Source organism: Lathyrus oleraceus, chromosome 5, assembly GCF_024323335.1.
Source record: "Lathyrus oleraceus cultivar Zhongwan6 chromosome 5, CAAS_Psat_ZW6_1.0, whole genome shotgun sequence".
Lineage (NCBI taxonomy): Eukaryota > Viridiplantae > Streptophyta > Magnoliopsida > Fabales > Fabaceae > Lathyrus > Lathyrus oleraceus.
In genome coordinates this window covers 34,699,631-34,722,002 of record NC_066583.1, presented here as the reverse complement: position 1 = coordinate 34,722,002, position 22,372 = coordinate 34,699,631, and positions in this window count along the sequence as shown.

Sequence of the window (22,372 nt, the reverse complement as noted above, 5' to 3'; positions counted from 1 at the left end):
AATGCATATTTCACATCTAAATGCATCAGGGGATGATTCTTGTTAGTAGTTATAGCAATCACCGGTCTGATTGTTTCATGTCTAGCTACAAGAGCAAACACCTCAAAGTAATCTAGTCCAGATTTCTGTAAAAATCCTCTAACTACTAACATTATTTTATGTTTGTCAATTGATCCACTTGACTTCAGTTTCACCTTGCAAACTCATCTCACACTGATGGGTTTCTTGTTCTTTGAAAGCTCAGTAAACTCCCAAGCCTTGTTTCTTTGTCTAACCTTAAGTTTTTCCTTGATGGCCTTCAACTACACTTTCTTCTTGAGGGATTATTCAGTACTTATTGATTCAGAGTCTACCAACATGAAACACTGAATGACTTTCCCTTAAGAGTCTATCTCAGTATCTTGTAATATGTCAAACTCTACAAATCTTCTTGGTATTTGTCTGATTCTTTATGGTCTCTGAACTTGTTCAAAATCTTCTTCAGATAATTGAACAATATCAGATGTTGAACTACCTTTAGAGTTTGGTCCACCTTCAGAGGCCTGATTACCACCAGAGTCTGGATCATCATCAAAATTTGGATCAGAATCAGACTCGCCTTCAGACTTTTCTTCAGCATCAGAGTCACCTTCAGACTCTGACTCAACTTCCGACTCAGAATCTCCTTCAGAGGCAGATTCTCCTTCAGTGTCTGAAAAGTGTTCAGAAGTTAATTCATGTGTTAACACTGCACCATAGTTGGATTAAGACTTGTTCCAATCCCACGCTTCTGATTCTTTCATAATGACATTTCTGCTTAATTCAACTTTGTTAGTGACATGACAATAGAGCTTATAAGCACCTGTATTATGGTACTCTACAAGCAACATGACTCTGCTTTTGTCATCCAACTTCCTTCTCTTAGCATCTGGTACATGTTTATAACAAACAGAACCAAACACCTTCAGATGGCTCACACTTTTCTTATCTCCAATCCACTTCTCAAAAGGAAAATTTTCCTTCCAGCTTCTTAGTTGGACATCAGTTGAGCATATATGTTGCAATGGCAACAACTTATCCCCACAAGGTGAGCACATCTATTGGCTCCACATTTTATCAGAAATTCAAATCTTTGTCTCGACGGTGAATGATTTCGTGGATGATTTTTGCGGTGGCCGAAACCGAAAGGATCTTTGGTTTAAGGTTTACAGTAAGTATATTTTTATTTTTTTCTATGTTTTACTTTCTAATATTTTTCTCTTCTCCTTATGATTCTTTGTTTTTTAATAGATTTTGAAAGTTTTCATTGAGGTACGAGATTGCAATCTTGTTGTGAAAGCTTTTCCTACTCCTGAAGCCAAGGCCAGTCTAATAGAGGTACAAGATTAAGGATATATGCAGGCCAAACCATTATAAATAACAGTACGATTTATTTTTCATGCAGTTAATTCTAATGAAATATGGATCCAAGATAATTTATAATGGAATAATAGGACATCATTCATGTATATTGGTTGAATATTTTCAGGTATGCTCAAATCCAATGTTATGTGTTGCGGTTTATTTCTCATGTGGTTTATTTTCTAACCAGTTGGGGGTATATCAATAACTAGTTTAATATTTTAACCTTTTTAAAAAGTTACAAATTGCAAGCTCACCGTTCGAGTGTTACCACGAAAAATCTCTAAGGCATGCTGAAAGCGTAATTAATGAAGGAGTCCTATGAATGTGGGGGTCATACCCCATCAAAAGAGGAAGAGACGTTAGAGGCAAGCAAGAGTAGAAAAAAAACACAAATCAAAGGATGAAGCCGACGGGGGAAGTTGGCCTCGTCGACAGGCCATTCTGTCGACCAACGCAAGGTTTGGGACTTAAAGAATTGTCGTCAATATGCAGAAGACAACATCGCCCTAACGTCTGGGCGGGAGAAATTTGAAATTTAAAATAAACAGCAGTTTCAAAAGGAATAAGAGCGCCATAATGTGGAGCAGTTAGCAAGACATGGGTGCAACGGTTGTGTAGATCGTGTGACATAACATCTGCTAGTTTCTAGGAGTTTAGCTTATGAGTAGTTTCCTCTAGTTTAGTATAAATAGGAGTGTCCCACAAGGGGCTCAGGGGTGTTGACTTTGTACTGCGAAATCACTTGTAAGAAAACTTCCCATTCCCAGCGCGAGGAAGCAAAGAGTTTTTCTGAGAGTGTTATGTACGTGAATCACCACATTTATTTCAATGCAACTTCCCTATTTTTCAATTGTTCCCGTTGAACATTTTATCTTAATTTCTTTTACTTTTGAGTTATCATTTTACGTTGTCGTTTACGCTGTCGACACTGATTCTATTACGATAATAGAATTCACCAAAAGCGTGCTCATCGTATACCTCTTTTGAATGTTATAGCGCTGTCGGTCACGAGTCACCTATAGGCGATAACATTGTTTAAAACCGTTCGTGTGGAAAAACTCTACGCTTGTTCGACACTTTGTTAGGAGCCGTTCCTCACAAAGTCATTCTGTCGAAGTTTGGACAAGCCTCACTTGCACTAGCACATGTCCTAGGATCAACTGGTCGATCCTGCAAGTAACCCTTCGATTTAAAGCCTAGGGAGGACCAGCGGTTGTTTACCAATTTCCACAGTAAACATCGAGATAATTGATTAGCTTATTCTCATATACTTATAAATATCTCAGGTATCCATTTGACTATTTCTTGCTAATAAAAAAATAACACAATGGTTAAAAAATAGTTTAAAGAGACAATGCTTTAAAAAATGAAATAAACCATTTTTAATTTAAAATCATTAACAATGGTTTAGTAGGACGTGTAACGTTGTAAGCCCTATAATCATGTGTTTAGAAAATCGAAAATGGCTTGTAGACACCAGGTTGATATATACACTTTGAGAAGAAAAAAAATCTATAGTATAATGTGACATGTTAATTGAATAAATGTTAAAATTTAGAGGTGTTCAAATATTATTGGCTAGTTTGACTTCTCTGGCACCGTCGAAAGAAACATACTTGTTTTGTTTTGCCTCTGCCTAATTAAGCATGGTTATTAGTATAATAATCTTTCAACCATGTTAAAGTGATTAAATAAAGCCATTGTCGAAAAATAAACCTAAACACGACATATTAAACAATTGCTAATTCAAACACTCGACCGACTAGTGTTCAGCTTAATGCAAGCCATATTAATAGACGTTAGTTATGATAATAGAAATTACTTACATGAAGTTTCTTTGCTAGACACTTATTTGCTGAATAAGAAAGTGCTATACTTTTGTATATAAATAACTCTCATGTAGTTTAATGTAAAAATCATCTTTCACTCACATATTCAAGGAATTCTAAAGAATTCTACAAATCGGAATATCACATATCCGCAAATCTTTAACGATTTTAATGGAAAACTCAGGCATATTTCCACTTTCATTCTCTGATTGAAATATGGTATTGTATTTAAAGAATACGAGTTGATGGATTATCGACTCATAAAGGTTAGTTTAGAGTTTTGTTCTTGATTTCTATATCGATAGAAATCATAATGTTATGAACATATCCATCAAGTAATATTAGGACTACTCGTATCTGATTCAATTTGAATTTTAGATATTTTTTTAAACATTAGGATTCCAAAATTAGGATTTATTTTGATCTTCCCATTTGAGTAAGGTTTTATTTGGGTCAAGAGGCTATTATAGGTGCAATGTACAAAGGTTCTGGTTATGAATTGACTATCTAATGTCAAGTTTTTCTGCTATGCACGTAACATGAGGTTGCATGGATATCAATCAATTAATCCATATTAAACAAACAAGCACACACTGTAAAACATTTCAAGTTTTCAACGCTTCATTTTCTCTATATGGGTTAGACAAAATAACATCATGTATATTTACGATAGTGCCAAAAAGCAACAGAAAGCTTTACGTTTTCTCTAAAACGTGCTATTCACATTTAGAATTATACAATTGTACCATTTATTAATAAAAAAGTGAAAAATTGTTCCAGGAGATAGACGTTGGACTAGTTGTCTAAGCCATTATGTTATACATCTTAAACTAGAATTGACAGATAATAGAAACAAATAATAAATCATAAAACAAATAATAAATCATAAAACAAATAAAGAATATAAGAGAATTGTTAACTCAGTTCAATGCAGACAACACGTATATAAGGGCTTCCAACCCAAGAAGGGAAATTCACTCTCAACAAAATTAGTACAAAGTGTCTTAGATAAACAACTTTTATTCAATGTCACTCTTCTTAATTCTACTAGTGTATTTCTATTTAGGACTCCCCCTAAATATGATAACCTTTCTCACTTTCTTTCGATCACTAACCCTAGTGATCAATACAATAATAAGAATTATTAATTGATGAATTACAACTTAACTAACAAACCAAATTTTATGTCTTTGGATATGAATGCAAACGAGAGTGATGCACAAACAACAACACAAACAAAAGACTCAAAAATAGAAATCCTAAATAAAAATGCAACTTGTGATCTTTTCTCCAAAGGGCATTAAGATTTGATCACGTCCAGATTTTGTAAAAGATTCTGTTTTGATTTGTTTTTCGTAAGCCTCCAACAAAATATTTGATTTGTTTTAATTTAAATTTAAACCTCCAATTAAATAGATTTGATCTCATTCAATTTTTCAAACAAATATAACTAACCACATTGCTAAACTATACCAACAAATCTCGTTGTAAACAAACAGAAAATATGCCCAGAACAACAACAACATTAGTCTGTTGACAAGGGCAAGATGTTGCACACATGCTAGAACATTGTGTCTTACATGTGTCATTTTTTCACCAAAACATCTTGTACACTCCATGTTGTTTTGGATAGTGCACCCAAACAAAAGGAACAACAATTCGAGGCGCAAAGGCCCTAAAAAGTCGGAGGCCCTGTGCGGTAGCACTCCTCGCACCCCCACAGGGCCACCCCTGAATCATTCATGCATGCACACAATCAAAGTCAGTAGTCAACCATTAGTATGTCACTCAGAACTACCATTATACATCAAATATCATAGTTCACACACAAAGAGAGACCAGCTCACACATGCTCATAGTTCCTGGCTAGATGTTAAGCCAGATGCTCCAGCGTGTGAGCACACAAGCTCATCATATGAGAGCGTAAACAAAAATAAACTAGAGAACACATCAATGAGACATGATGTATGTTCAAAACCAGACATTATTCCACAAACACATCAAAACCACATCCATTGCAGCACATACACATCATTACTCCCCCATTTTTGCCATAATTTGGAAAATATATGGAAGGAAGAAAACCATAGAAACTAGAGAACACACCAAAATACTTGAAAATAAAACTGGAGGTCCATAAAGTAGAACCAATAACACATATGAGTACCAAACTAGAGTAGCTAGAGCCATAGTTAAAATGCATAAGTCAAATTTAATACAGACCCACAAAAACAAGCCTAAAAATAAATGACAAAAGAAAACTTCAAAACAACTTCAGCTTGAAGATTTCAGTCTTCAGAGCTTGATTCTTTGTCTTCAGTTGAGGATTGTGAGCTTCCATTTTCTCCATCACTAGCAGATTATTCTTCCTATTCCTCTCGACTCTTAGATTTTTCTTCATCCTCAACATCCTTCTCATTGGTCAGTATTTTGATCAATCCATCCACATTCCATTTCTTGATGGTACTTGCAGTAATTGTTTCTTTCATAGCCTTTGAAACTTTAATTAGCTCAACCAACACACCTTTTCTGGTTGCTTTGGATACAAGAGGAGAATTCCCACCAGCAATTTGACCTTGGTACTTTGTCATCACAATGCATAGGACATATGTCCCCGTAAACAGCTTCTTATCAAGGGTCAGAGGCGTAACATTTTTGTTTGGAGTTTCTTGAGGATGAAAAACTTCAGGGTGTTGATTTAAGATAATTCTAGTGATTAAGCAAGGAAATGATATAGGTAGCTTCACAGCAAAAGAATCAACATGCTTCGTAGTTTCCTAAAGAACATACTCTCCAAAGTTCACCTTTGCTTTGGTTCTTATTAGGAAGATCAGTTTAGCTAAAGATGTGGTTATACTGGAGCTGTGATTTGTATTATAGGTGCCCAATTAGATGCACCGATCATATTTAGAATAACAAACTTCACACTTAATTTTCCACAAGAGAGTAACCCTTTGTTAGGCCATTGCTTCATTTGCCCGTCAATTACTTATTTGGAAATCCTATCAATGGAAGGAACTTTTTAAGACCCCGATGACTTGCTTCTTCCCAGATACTCATTAATAATGTATGGTGAAGAACTTCACACACTTCCTTCTAACATAAACCTTCCTATACTCCTGACTTCCTTCAACATTGCAATCAGGTGACCTGTTCATAATAAACTCCTTGACCAACTTTGAATAGCAAGGACCAATATCGGTTACAATCTTCATCAAACCATAAGCTTTTATCAAATCCACAATCTCTTCACAATCAAGAGCTTATGTGCTAGATCTCTTTCACAAGCAATCCTTCTTTTATAAACATATCTCCACTTCTAAAAACTTGTTTCTTCATCATATAATGGATAAAATGTCATGGAATCCTTTTTCCACCAACCTTCACAGGAATCCTTTTTTCACCAACCTTTATCCTTATAGTGGATACAATGTCTTGGACATTTTCTTCAGCATATGTCTGAGAGTCACTTGATTTAACAAGTTATCTCTTCAGAGACTTCTTCTCAGCAGTTCTCTCTTCAACCTTTCTTTTCTTACTCACAGGAGTCCTTTGAGGTGTTTTCTTCTTCACAATTTGAGTGTTCTTCATGGAGGTTTTGAGATAAACATCTTTCTTCTTCTCTTTCACCCCATCCATAGACCTAGTTATACTCTTCATTACTTTAACAACATGTTCTTCATCAATTTCAATCTCTTCATCCACATTTACCACCTCTCTAGCCTTTTCCTGAGTGTCTTTGTTTTGAGGCTTAAGTACACTTTTAATAATTCTCACTAATACAAAATATACCTCCACTAACACCATATTACAAGGGTTGTTTAGTTAATTGTTGTAATACCTCATTTTTGGGTGCGTTTTTTTATATTTATCAAAAGACATTGGATTATGATCATTATAAGCAATCGTAGTTAAATGTAAATGGAGTGACAGAGTTTGAATTCTGGTATAAATTTTTTTCTATTTTTTCGTTACAAAGAGTGTTGGCCTTAATGATATATATATATATATATATATATATATATATATATATATATATATATATATATATATATATATATATATATATATATATATATATATATATATATATATATATATATATATATATATATATCACCATAGTTAGTAAAAGAGTTTGTTGTGAAAGGCATTAGATTTCATCATAGTTTTTATAATACAACTGTGGCACAATATTTTACATATAAATAAGAGAATTTAACTCTTGTTTCTTGACTGAAAATGCGTCTTGTCTCTCAAAGCAAAATCCTAACATATTCTTTCTTCTTCCATATTCCAAATGCAGAAATTATTATTCTTTTTTTTCATACTAAAAGGTAATCATTATATTTCTTCTATCATACTAACATATTCTCTCGGTTCAACACTGTTTATTAATTATATTTATTCATTTTCTCCTTCATAGACTTTCTTCCATTTTTCTTTGTATAAGTTCTAATTTTTAGCACCATGGAAGAACTTTCAAGATACATCATTCTTCGAACTATTCCTTCCATGGTGTTTTTTGAAAGCTGTTTATATTTCCAAATTGGGTTCAAGAGTTTATGTTTCCAATTCTGTTTACATTTGGCATGGTGTTTTTTGACTTGTATGGAAGGTGAATAAAAAAATTAACTTAAGAAAGCGCATACTATGTGTGTGGTTCACAAATGGTTTGTACTGCTATAGAATAAAATACAAGAAGGATGAAGCTATTGTAGAAGCTTCACCCGTCTTGTATTTTTTCTTCATAGAAATTCAAAGTAGATCAACTTCAACTTCATTCTAAGACAAGTAGATCATTTCTTTTACTTCATTTTCCACAAATCTTTTCAATAAAATGTACGTCCGTGAAACATTTTATGAGTTGATATGTGGTTGTATGTTGTTGTTGTTTTATTGATAAATGTTGTTGTATGTTGTTGTTTTTGATAAATGTTTCTCAGAACAAGAACAAAAGATTGCTCAATCAAAAGAAAAAACCTTCTCGTGACTAAGAAATTTTTTGTTTTTATGAATCTTACAACATTAATTTTTTATGTAGATTGACATAAGTGTATGGATCATAGAAGTGAACTTTTTGTATCTATTATAATTAAAATGTCAGGCTAATACATTTTGACTTGTATGGAAGGTTAATGAAGAAAACATATGAATTTTTTTGTGTGCTATGAAGAAAAAAATACAAGGAGAGGATGGAGCAAAATTGAAAGCTGCAAACTTGCGTGAAAGACTAGAAATGACATCCATTAAAATTTAATACAAGTTTGCAGCGCTCACTTTAGGTTCTTCCTCCTTTTAATGTGGATTCCATTTTGAGACAAGTAGATCATTTCTCCGTCTTCATTCTCCACGAATCTTTTCAATAAAATGTATGTTCATGAAACATTTTATGAGTTTATATGTTGTTGTTTTTCAAAATGTTTGCCTTGTTGATTTTTTTGTTGATAAATGTTATTGTTTGTGTTATTGTTAATTAGAATATGAGTTTATTATATCCTATGTAGGTTGATTGTTTCATTAACCCTTCACTGAGCATGCATTCATTTAAATTGATTTAGAAAATAATAATCTGAAAATTAAGTTATATTTAAAAACCAACTTCAGTATATCAAAGCCTTCTGGCACAAAGTTGGGCGGCATTCCCCACGGGAATCCGGCAGGTAGGTTCAGTGCGAAGTGGGCGGTGGCAGCAGGCACGATAGAGGTAACCACTTCTGTAGTAACAGTCCTCACGGGAGGAGTTGCAGGCGTCGAAGAAGCTTGACTATGAGCAGCAAGGACTGACTCCATCATGGCAGTCAGTCGGGCGATCTCGTCATTTAGCTCTCTGTTCTCTTGCTCTAGATGCTCCATAATTTTCAGGTGATTGGCTCTGGTATTGTACCGGTGAGTCAGCTTGGCTAAAGCACATAAGAAATACCAATCAGACACTTGGCAAAAACCTGCTTATGCAAATGATGCATGGAATGCAATGCTTGATTATTTTTTATTTCCAAGGAACTTACTATATCATTTGCAAACATATAGTATTTAAATGGCAATTGCAACAATTTGATATGACCAAAAAATCTCTTTTCGTTTATATAAATTGGAAGGATTACACTGAGTACAATTTCAGAAACCAAAATAAAAAGATACAAGAGAAAAAGAGACTAGTCATCCTAAGGATCCTTAACAACAATGTCGGAAGATCTGGCTGAAGGCGCGTACTTCCTTCGGATGCGACGAATCTCAGTCTCAAAAGAAGCCTTCATCTGAGTCTTCTCGAGGACAAGCTGGTCAACAATCTTCTTCCAATCAGCGGAAGGCTGAGGCATGCTAGAAGATGAAACCTCTGGCTCTCTCTGTCTCTTCGTCACTCGATCTTCAAGTAGCTCAATCAGTGCATCTTTGTCCTTGGACTCCAACTGTAACTCTTCATGCTTCTTCTCAAAGCACGGAAACGCTCTTCCCACATATCCTTCTCTTGCTTCATCTTGATGAGCGCATCTTCCAACTCCTTTACATCCTGGTTAGGGAGAGTTAATGACTCAACCACAACCATAGACATAGGTCTTTCACAAGGATAAGGCATATTCAACTCCATAGCTCTCTTCTTCACCCAAAGAGTGTAAGCTTCCAAAGTTACACAATTGCACGGACCAAGCTCGGATCTTCCTTTCCTATGCATATTATGCCAAGCATGCACAATCTTCTGCTTCAAATGTTAGGGATATTTACCCTCTTGATAGAAAATACCTTCTAACAACATGTTATTAGGCTTGTCTCTCAAGGGGAACCTAAGTTGGCGACGGGCCAAAGCAGGGTTGTAGTTAATTCCTCCTTGTGTACCAATGAGAGGCACATTAGAGAATTCACCACAAGTATCAATAATCTCCAAGCTGCTTAAGGACGGATCATACCAAACTATATCATCATTAGTGAGAGACATAAGTATATGAGGCCACCTTAGACATTGTTTGTTCTCCACAAAAGCATGCGTCTGAGGCAAGTGCGAAATAAACCACTTGTACAAAAGAGGAATGCAACAGACAATCGTTCCACCACCTTTAGAATTCCTTAGATGCAAAGAGAAATACATATCACCCAACAGAGTAGGAACAAGATTCCCAATCAAGAAAAGTCTAATGGCGTTAACATCAATAAAATCGTCAATGTTAGGGAACAAAGATAATCCATAGATGAGCAACACAAAGATAGCTTCAAAAGCATCCACACTACCAGCTTGAGCAAAAGTGGTAGCTTCCTTGATGAGGAAAACAGATGGCAATCCAAACAATCCTCCTTTCTTCACCCAATGAGCCTCTATCTCAGACTTCTTCAAGTGAAGAGCTTCAGCAATAATACTAGATCGGGGAATCTCCTCTAATCCACTAAAAGGCACTCTACTAGAAACAGGTATCCCCAAAAGATGAGAATACTCCTCCAAGGTAGGCACAAGCTGAAAATCTAGGAAAGTGAAACAATGGTAGAGAGGATCATAGAACTGGACCAATACACTCAAAAGTCCTTCAACTACATCAGCAAACAAGATGGACAGAAGCTTCCCATGACATTGTTTGAAGTCCAAGGGATCTAATACAAAAGATGCTAGCTTCCTTAACTCTTTCAAATCTGGACATCTGAAACTGTACTTCTTAGTGTTCCTTCGTCCATAATCCATGGTCTGGAAATATTTGCAAATGATACCTTAGTTCCTTGAAATTTTTGTGTGATGAATGTTATGATGTGCATGAATGCATGAATGCAACAATCACAAATAAGAGATCACACACAAGGCAAACAAAGGTCAAGGGATGAATCAAGTCATTGTCAAGATCAATCATCCATTTTGGTGGATTATGGTTTACACCTTATCAACATCCAAGTTCCATTGATATTGACAAGACTTGATTGGATCAACCAAGAATCAAGAGTTTGTTGTAAGTCACGAGCATGAAGTCTGGGTAAGAACCATCCCAAAGGAGTGAACTAAGGATAAAAACATGTAGACCATGTTCTAAAAAGTTCCCAGAGTCTTAATTCCATCTATCGAATATTACAGGTTAAGATGATTGACTCATTGACCCATAATATTCTTAAGAGAAACTCCTCTGAGTGTAGTATCACGTAACAACTGTTATCAAGTCTACACTTGAACAGTTTCTACACTACGTCCTAAATAGGCCAAGATGGGTTAGATGTTCTAAGGTCCTCAGCTTCTCAGATCAAATTAGAAATAGTAATGCCTAACCACAAATACTTGTGTGACATTTCCAAATCCAAAGGAGTCTCCACTAAGCAGATGGATCTCAAGCCAACTTATTAAGGACTACTCCACACAAGTCGAACATGACTATACCATCCTCCTATCTTAATTGCACTCAAGTTCGGGTTAGAACTTATCTCACCACTCTGAGATCACCAAGCACAACAAGCAGATTATATCACACATACATATATACAAACATCACATATATACAAATATATTCACACAAAAAGTAGGCTAAACCCACTGGAGACTACACCCCAGTAGAGTCGCCACTTAATTTCTGTTGCGGGAAATTCATGATCATCAAGCTATTGACAAGCTAGAGATCAATTAACAAGAGTCGCCATCGCGCTTTTATTATTTCCAAGGGAAAAGGGAAAAAGTACGAACAAAACCCAAAAAGTAAGAAGTTTTCAAATAAAAACTAATAAAAGTCAGAGATAACAGGTAAGGGGGTTGGTTACACAGAGGGAAGGTGTTAGCACCCAAAGTGTCCTAGGTACTCTTAGGGAGCCCTTTTTGTGTGCATATGTATTTTGTATAAAGTGATGTTTACAAACAAAATAGAATGAGGGGATGAGAAAAGAATTCATTAATTATATTTTTGTGTTTGACAAGACCTTCGGTCTTGTGCCTACGTACCAACATAAAAATGAGGGATCAAAACCTCGTAGTTCATGATACAAATTTCAAAGTGGATGCATTGCTTTTAACAAAAATTAAGTTTGAGGGGCGCAAAGGCCTAAAAATGTTTTGAACGAGTTAGTTCTTTTTGGCTTTTTGAAAGTTTAATGTCAAAGATAGTTAAGTTTATTTACAATTTTGATTTAAGAAAAGGAGTTTGAAAATGCAATGGCATAAGGCCAAAGTTTCTATCTTTTTGCGAAAGTGGTCAATGTTTAGAACAAAAATAGTTCACGCAAAGAAGATTTTGAAAATGGAGGGAGATATTTTGAAATTAAAGAAATGGGGAGAAGATGAAGAGACTATCTTATGTACAAAATTAAAAGTTTAGAGTTGAAAAGATCTGACCAAGTGGGTAGCAATCCAATAGACAAGCATGTCAATAGAAACCCAGAATTCCCTTGGACTTTTAGAATCAAGCAATACACAAATGCACAATTATATTATCTTGAAGAGCAAGGCATCAAATAAAGATGGCCTCATCCAAGTTTATCCCTTCCATGATCTTCTTCAAAATAGCCCATGTAACAGATGAATTCCACAAGTCACATGTTCAAAATAACAACTTCACAATGATCATGTTACAGATGAAACCTAGAGAGATCTTCAAAGACGTATCCGATGAATTTCAAATTGCAAGCACTTGGTTCTTCAACAAATTGGCATTGACCAAGTACATTAGCTTATGGAGGTTGCCTAGAGACTAAGTCCATTTGCTCAAGATCAAGCCAACAATCCACTTAAAAGTTTTTTAGGGTTTTTATGATTATTATGTACATTAGTGGTCAAAGATCACACAAACAAGCAAAGTAACACAAACAAAATATATCACACAATATGGTCCAAATGGACAAAGTGAAAATTACATTAACATAAACAATTAGAATGATATGAACAATGGCAAATGAAATAGAGTGCTAAAAGTAAATTGCATTAAAGTAAAAGCATGAAATTAAAAGTTAGTAGTTAGTAGGTTAGGAGTTAATTTTGTTTTGCTTTTCATTTCAAAACATTCATTGAAGAACACTCAACCCACTTATCACAAGCATGGATCCTTGAACCAAAACATCTTCCAAAGGAAGGAAAGAAGGCCAAGTTTCCACACAATACCATGAAAGAGGGGAGACTTACAATCTCACTAACTAGAATGCTTATGCCTTTTATGTCACAAATTTAGCGCTATGTTAAGCAATCGTAATTGGACTTATGTAGAAGTCACAACTATTTGAGGCGGGGCAATAGAATTTTGGTGTTAATGCATGTTAGAGACATAGTATAATGGACTATGCTCATGAAACATACCAGACACAAAAAGAATATGCACAAGGTGTGGCCTAATCTCATCCATACTCATGTCAATTTTTCAATCAACTAGCATTAGGACTTTGAGATGTCATAGGCCAAATGAAATGAATGGATTAAAAAGAGGAATAAGATGAAGTGGGAAGGGGATGAATGGGATCACAAATTGGTCAAAGGAGGACTTTTATTAAATTAATATCATTCATTCATTTTGGGAGATGGAATGTACATTCCATCAATCCCCTAAATCCAATGATATTAACTTGACAAAGTCAAATCAACCTTGACCAAGGCCCAACAACAATAAGCAAACTCATACAAGTCAATACAAATGGCCAACAAAATTTAATTGGCATTTAATCAATTAAAAATAATAAAATAGTGCATTTAAATCAAATATGTTTTGTCCAATTCCTAAAATCTCATCAAAATACCAAAGAAATGGCCATGAGATTTATCATAGGTCAAACAAGATCAAAGGACCTTGGAGAAAAAATTTCATAATTTTTGGATATTTAAAAATATTTTTAAACAATTAAAAACAAATGCAAAATCAATTAAATCATGAAAAATATTAATAATGATCTAAAAAATAATTTTAATTCAGAATATGAAAGAGAAAAATATTTGAAATTTTTTGGTAAAAGTCCCATATTTTTTGGATCAATATTGAATTTAATATGAATTATTGAAAATCATGCAATTAAAATAAAATTCAGAAAATCTAAATTACTTGGACCATCAGATCTCCCTCATTAATTGAGGTGGCAGATCTGATGGTCCCTAGCGCGCTATCCACCATAGACCTTAGTCAACGCATGCCAAATGTGGTATTCAAAACCAATGCTCAGGATTAGAATAAAACACATGGATCCTGTGGTTCAGATGCTAGCCAACTCATCGCCGGAGCCAGAGCTCCGGTCATCTTCTCCGGTGGACCTCACCGGACTGGTCCACCATGAACCATCACCATAGTGAAAAACAAGGACATGATCTTGAAGAAAAACTGGCACTGAGCTCGAATCTGACCCTCATTCATTCCAATTCCAAGTATATTGAGAGATATATGGAATTGAAATTTGAGGTACATGAACTGAGTTGCTTCGATTTGACCTTAAAGCAACTCAATCTTCTTGCCTACATTGGTAGGACTTCATTCAACCAAAGAATCAAAAGAATTGAGCAAGAATTTAAGAGAATCGAAGAGTTCAAAATTTCTGGAAAATACCTTCAATGTAGGTCTGGATTCGATGGATCTTGATCTTGCTTGTGCTTGGACTCACTCCACTTGCTTGCAGGAGAAGGATTGAATAGTTTAGAAGTAATGGATTCCTGGAGAATTGAATTCCAAAATAGTGGAGATTCAAGCTCAAAATTCAAGAGAATTTTTCAGGCTTATCCTTTGAGAAGTGAGGGTTTGAAATGGGGGATCAAAGTTAGCGCGATTGTGCGTGAATTTCTGAGCAATTGAAGCTCTATTTATAGCTGAAATGGTTGATAATTGCACACTCTAATTCACTTTCCCATTTTGGCAAATGGTGATGCAATGGTGCATGGACGCGCATAGGCCCATGAAATGATAGCTTGAAGTCCATAATTGAAGATCAGATACTCTGAAATAAGCTTGGATTGCAAGGCAAATGCACATTGATGTTTGAAGCTTGATCCTTGCCAAGTGATGTCACTATGTTTGAGCCATGCGCAACCTATGCATTTCTTGTCCAAACTGAATAAATTTGAGCTCTTTGGAAAGGTGAGATCAAGAGGAACAACTTTCATGTTCAACACTTTTTCATTTGGAACTTGGAACTTGGAGAAATTTGAGGTGGATGTTTGGAAATTTTTGACATATCAAAATTTTTGTAAGTGTCAAGCCATATGTCTCAATATTCTACCTTGTTTAACTTTTTATATGAGCTTCAAATGAGAAAAGTGTCTTCATCAAAGTTGTAGTTATCTCAAAGACCTTAAAAATGGTCACCAATTTCATGTCATTTAGATTTGAAATGATAGAGGTATGCATTTTTGAAGTTTGGAAAAAGCACTTGATCAATGGTATAGGTCAAAAGTGACCTATAATGTAGCCTCATATCACATGCTCAAAAAAGTTGAATTAGCTCCCACTACAAACATCAAGTTGAAGTAGACTCATTGAATTTTATTGTGAAACTTGTAAATCTTTCATCTCATAAAAATTGAGCAAGTTATGGCCTTGGGAAGTTGACTTTCAAATTAGGGTTTAGACAAAATGACCTATAATGTTTCAACATAGAAAATGATTTTCCAAGAAAAACTAGCTATAGGTATCAACATGAAAGTTGTTTGTAATGTCATTTAGAGTAAGTTTTCTCTTGGAATAATTTTCATATGGTGAAAATTGTAGGAGATAGAGTCTAGGGAGACCCAGTTTTGATCAGATGAATTCATCTGGCCAACCACCATCAACCAACTTGGTAATTTCCAATTCTCTCGACTTTCTTGGCTCATGGTAGATAATATATGCATAAGATGATGAATTTTGAAGCGTCCCTTGAGAAATTTGATCAATTGGTGAGATAGCTTGTTGGAGAAGTTACTCAAGATACCCAGCCAAACTAGGGTTTCCAAGGCAAATCACTCTCAAACTCTTGAAGAAAACTTGATCAATATATCATGTAGGAATCAATGGAACTCATATATGATGTTCATAACCATTCTTGAACCAATTCTTGGTTGTGCTCTTTGTTCATGAGGGTCTCAAACCCTAGATGTGAACTTGATGAATCAAAATGAGATCAATGCCCTACCTACAAAAGAGTTAGACAAATGCAAAGACATATTTTTGGTATTTTGGTTAGTGAAATGATAAAATACAAGTATGATATAATCACAAAGTGCTTGGTGATCTCTCCCAAAACAAACCCAATGAAAGAGGGGTAAGGAGGATGCTAAGTCATGATCCCAATGCTAATGCTTATGATGAAATTGCATGAGGGATCTTAGGGTAAAAATTGGGGTCTTACAGGGTGTTACAGTTTGATCTAAGTTTGATCCATTTATATGTTTGAATTATGCTTGAACTTGCTTAGGTATCATATTTAACATGCATGTTACTGTATTTAGTTATTTGTCTTAAAGTTTATGCTATACAAATGTGGCAATGTTATTTACTTATTTTCTTTTGCTCGGTGCCTTATTTATGACTATAATTCTTACATTGACTTTATTTTATATGAATGGTTGTTAATGTTAATCTGTTGTAAAGTAGTTGACTACGTGCTTATGAATATATTTGTTTCATATTGATCGTGTCCTTGTCTCTTTTTGATTTTGTCAAAGGGGGAGAAGCAATGGAAACACACACAACTTGATTATGATAGCATATTCTAAAGGAATGCATAAAATCAGGGGTAGGATGGCTATCAAAGTATGCGATTTTGCCATGGTTTTCCATCATAAAAAAGGGGGAGTATGTGAGGGCAAAGATTCCCAGTCCTTGTTTTAATGATGTGAAGCGTTTTTAGTTGCTCATAATGTGTACTTTGGACGGTGTCATCATATCATAAAATGCATTCATCCTCTAACATGCTCAAAGTATAAGTTCAATGTGTTTGTAATACCCCAAAATTTACCCTTCATTTTTCCTGAAAAAAAAAAAAAAAAAAAAAAAAAAACGAAAAAAAAAAAAAAAAAAAACGAAAAAAAAATAAATAAATAAATAAATAAATAATTTAATTAATTAATTAATTAAATAAATAAAATAAATAAATAAAATATAACAAATTATTTTGGACTTGGGTCTCCCTCATTTGAGCCCATTACCCACGAAAATCAGTCTATAAATACTGAAGTTTCAGTAGAGGAAAACACACTTGGAGTTACACTGGGAGATTCACAGGAGAAAGAAGGAAGAGAAGCAAAAACCCTGAGGAAAAGATAGTGAGAGAAAAGCCAACAGAGTTCAGAGCAACCTCCAAACCCTGAAAGGAACTCAACTTGTAAACCTCACGGGCGCAACTCAATCAAGCTCTCCAATCAGGTTTGCCCTATATCCATCATCTTTATGCCTTTTATTTGAATGCTCTAAATGTATGAGGTATTATGGGTGAATTTGATACCTTTTTGTGAGCCTTTTGTGAATTTTGATGGAATTATTCATGTGGTTACATTTTGATTTAGGGGCAACTCTGGGTTACCCTATTTTGTTTATTCTAACCTGTCTTGTGTTTCCATGGCATTGTTTTCTCTTGATTTCATCCTACTACTCTAACCCTTTGTCGAGTTTTGTGAGGGCTCACATGGCTTTCGCAGAGACACTCGCGTGGTTTCCCACTTTATTTGTGGGATACCCCCTGGAGTTTTATTCTGATTATTCGTGTTGACTGATTTCCTTTGACGGTCCAGCTGGAGACATTTCAGGGTTTCTTGCCCCTTTAACTGCTATAGCTTCGGATCTTTATCCGTGTGGTAATTTTTTCCTTTCTCATACTTTATCGCTTTCTTAGCTGGAAGACCTCGATAGGAGGCAATGTTTGAGCCTCTTGGTGGCATTTTACTTTGAGATACATGTTTTGTGTTTGTATTCATATCCCTGCAGGTAGCGCGGTTCCTTCGTCAAGGACTGCCTTTTTGCCCTCGAGCATCCCAAACCCTAAAACCCAAAGCAACACGTTTACTCCTTCTACTACAGGCGAGTAAGTCTCCAAAGGTCGAGCATCCGGTAGATTGCGTAGTAACGTTGTTCGTCCAAAACCCAATCCATAACCCCGTAGTTAGCCGAACTACGGCTTGCTCTGATTCTCATTCCAGATGAGATACGTAGGCATAAGACGCGATGTCTTAGCGAGCACACATCCCCCAACCCATAGGTCAGCCGAGCTACGAAGACTCTGATTCTCATATTCAGATGAGATACGTATGCAGTGGATGCGACATCCACGCGAGTCATTTCTCTTAACCTTTTTAGTAAATAAACACGTTAGGTAAACCCACACCCTTTAGACAAAAACTACAAAAGTGGATCCCGTAGAGTACTATGGATGCGTAGGGGTGCTAATACCTTCCCTTCGCATAACCGACTCCCGAACCCAAGATTTGGTTGCGAGACCCCGTCTTGTCCTTTCCTTTTTCAGGTTTACTTCGAGCGTTTCCTTTCCCTCCTTTGGGATGAATAACGCACGGTGGCGACTCTTCTGTCTTTTTCTTTCGCCGGTTGTCTTTTTTTCGCACCACTGTATTTTTTAGGTTGCGACAGCTGGCGACTCTGCTGGGGATTTTAAGAAGTTGACCTCTTGCTGGTCCATCTTCCCTAAGCGAGTCCCTCCTAGCTTTTGTAGTTTGTTTGTTTATTGGGTGTTCATGCTTTTATACAGTTATTTATTTACCTGCTTTACCTTATTACATTGTGTACATATCATTGTTGTATCTGTTTCTGTTGGCTGGCTGCTTGGTGATCTTTGTGAGATGAGTTCTATACCCGAACTCGAGTGCACTTAAGATAGGAGAATGGCATAGTCCTGTCAACTTGTGTGGAGTATTCCTTAGCGAGTTGACTTGCAAGCCCATTCACTTGGTGGAGGTCATGTTGAGATCAATAATGTCACATAAGTAAGTTGTGGTTAGACATTACTTGTTCCAATATAGACCTAAGAAGCCAAGGACCTTAGTTTACCTAACCCATCTTGGCCTATTCGTAGGACGTAGTGCGAAAGTCGTTCAAATGTAAGATTTGATACGATTGTTACGCGATACTACACTCATAAGAGTCTCTCTTGAGAATATTGTTGGAATACGAGTAGTCGTTCCTCTAATAATATCCGAAAGATGGGATTATGACTATGGGAACCTTTTTGTAGAACATGTTTGGCAGGTTTAAACCTTAGTACACTCCTTTTGGGTGGTTCTTAATCTAAACTCCATGCTCGTGACTTGCGACAAACCCTTGATTCATGGTTGATCCGATCAGGTATCCTTAATATCAATGAAACTCGGGTGTTGATAAGGTGTAAACCATAATCCGCCAAAATGGGTGGTTGATATTAAGGATAACATGATCCATCCCATGACCTTTGTTTGGTGTGCTCTTAATTTCTCTCCAGACAGTGCAACCTGACAGATGTTCAAGCAGATATAGCAATCCTGATTGACATACCACTGCATTGCATTCACATCATCACATCATTTGCATTCATATCATTTAACACATGTTTATCCTTTTCAAGGGGGTTTAAATCTTCTTCTTGATTCTAGTCGGGGTTTTCTTCTTACGCTGTTTATCAAATGTGAGACTGGAATCAAGGGGGTAGAATACCTTTTGGAATTGATAAACATGTCATTGCATTTGCATAGTCATCCGCATGTCTTGCATAACAGGTACCGCCACAGTGTTCTCAGTTTGTTTGGTGTCCCACTAGCAGGATAGCTGACTCAGGCATTCATCGATACGGTACCCGAAGGAATCAACAGAGAGCAATGGAGAGCCTACAAGCAGAGCTCGCCGAGATGAAGATTCGCATGAATCAATTCATGGATTTGGTTCAAGGGGTGGCTCAAGGACAGCAGGAGCTTAGATTGTTGGTACAGAGGGATCCCCCTATTACTCAACCGGAGACGTTGACTGATCCTCCAGCTGGAGAGGCTAATGGTCCCAATGGACCAGGGCCTATCCCGATCCCGCGTATCAACCTAGATCAACAACCCATTCAGGATGGTCAGGATGATCAGTTCCCTTTGCTTCAGGAAGACTTTGGCATGGACCCCATGTTTAAAAGATTGGAAGAGAGGTTGAAAGCAGTGGAAGGACAGAATCTTCTGGGAGTAGATGTTGCTGACTTGGGGCTGGTCCCAGGTGTGCGAGTGCCACCGAAATTCAAGGTCCCGATATTTGACAAATACAATGGCAGCTCTTGCCCCAAAACTCACGTGCAAGCCTATTTCCGTAAAATGGTTGCATACTCTGACGACGAGAAGCTACTTATGTACTTCTTCCAGGACAGCCTGGCTGGGGCATCCTTGGAATGGTATATGAGGCTGGACAGAGCCCACATCCGTTGCTGGAGGGATTTGGCGGAGGCTTTCGTGAAGCAGTACCAGTATAATGCAGACATGGCTCCGGACAGAACTCAACTTCAGAATCTGTCTCTTAAAAGCAATGAGTGCTTCAGGGAATACGCTCAACGCTGGAGGGATACAGCTTCCCGTGTTCAGCCTCCTATGTTGGAAAAGGAAATGGCCAACATGTTCATGAATACGCTGCCTGGACCTTATCTGGAGCGTCTGGTGGGGTGCAATGCTTCCAACTTTGCTGATGTGGTCTCTACCGGAGAAAGGGTGGAGAATTACCTAAAGACCTATAAGAGCCAAAATGGAGTTGGATCCTCATCAGGGGTGAAGAAGCCGTTCATTCAGGGACAGAAGAGGAGAGAAGGGGATGCAAATGCCATATCTTCTTATCATAACAGGGATAACCGGAGGAATAATTTTTAGAATTATCATCAGCAACCGTATGTTGCGGCGGTGACCATTCCAGCTGCAGCACCACTACAACAACAACAATCACAACGTCAACCAGCTCAGTATCAACAGCAGCAACAACCGGGTAACAGACCCGCTTATCAACAGAGGCAAAGGATGATGGACCGGCGTTTCGACACCCTTCCAATGTCGTACGCTCAGATGCTTTCTAGTCTTCAACAACTACAGCTTGTGCAACTGCGCACTCTGGCTCCTCCTGTTGGTAGACTTCCGGTGGGTTACAACGCCAACGCTAGGTGTAGCTTCCACTCTGGGGCACCTGGCCACAATATTGAGAACTGCAAAGCTTTTAAGCACGTAGTTCAGGATCTCATAGATTCAAAGGCCATCGACCTTGCACCAGCTCCGAATGTCGTCAACAATCCCATGCCCTAGCATGGTGGTGCGAACGTTAATATGATAGAGGGAAAAGCCAAGCCCGTTAAGGATGTGTTGAAGTTGAAGACTCCATTGTTGGATATCAAAGGATGCTTGCTGAAGGCCGATGTCTTCCCCGGTTGTGGGAAGGGTTGTTTGGATTGTGCTACTCAGGGCGGAGATTGTTTGAAGTTACAGCAGGGTATCCAGGCCTTGCTCGACAAAGGTATCCTCCAGGTTGAAGATTTGTCTGTCCAAGAGTCTGTGGAAGGGGTTGAGGAAGAAGAGTTTGAAGATGCTACTGATGAATTCGCAGATGTTGTTCCTACGGTTTCTGTAATCCATAATGATGTAATTGAACTTGATTCCGATGTTTCGGATGCTTGCATTTCAATGAATGAGATTTCTGAGTACGACTGTGATATTGCTACTATCACTATTTTCTACCCAACCAATCAAATCAGTGTGCCAGAAGCGCAACCCGTGCCACCAGTGCGACGATCTACTATGACCATCACAACCCCTGGTCCTTTACCCTTCACCAGTGAAAGGGCCATTCCGTGGCATTATGGGGGGAATGTATACACCCACGATCATGGGGTGGAACGGCCACTGAAAGTAGAAGAGGGTCAGAAGCCTGAACTTGACGGTCCCACAGTGGATAATGTTGGAGGAATCGGGCGATTCACCAGGAGTGGTAGATTGTTCTCACCACCGGTTACCCAAGCTGATAATGCTGATGCTGTGGCGAAAACCAAAGGCAAGCAAGCCGTGAATGGGGATACCTCTGCACCCCAGGGAAGTTCTGAGCCCACTTTTGCAAAGGATGTGGACGAGCTTCTGAGAATCATAAAGAAAAGCGACTACAAGGTAGTCGATCAGTTGATTCAGACTCCGTCCAAGATATCCATTCTCTCACTCCTGTTGTGTTCGGAGGCGCACAGGGAGGCACTTCTGAAGGTTCTTAATGCTGCATATGTGCCTCAGGAGATCTCAGTAAACCAACTAGAAGGGATCGTTGCAAATGTTCATATAGGCAACAGGTTGGGTT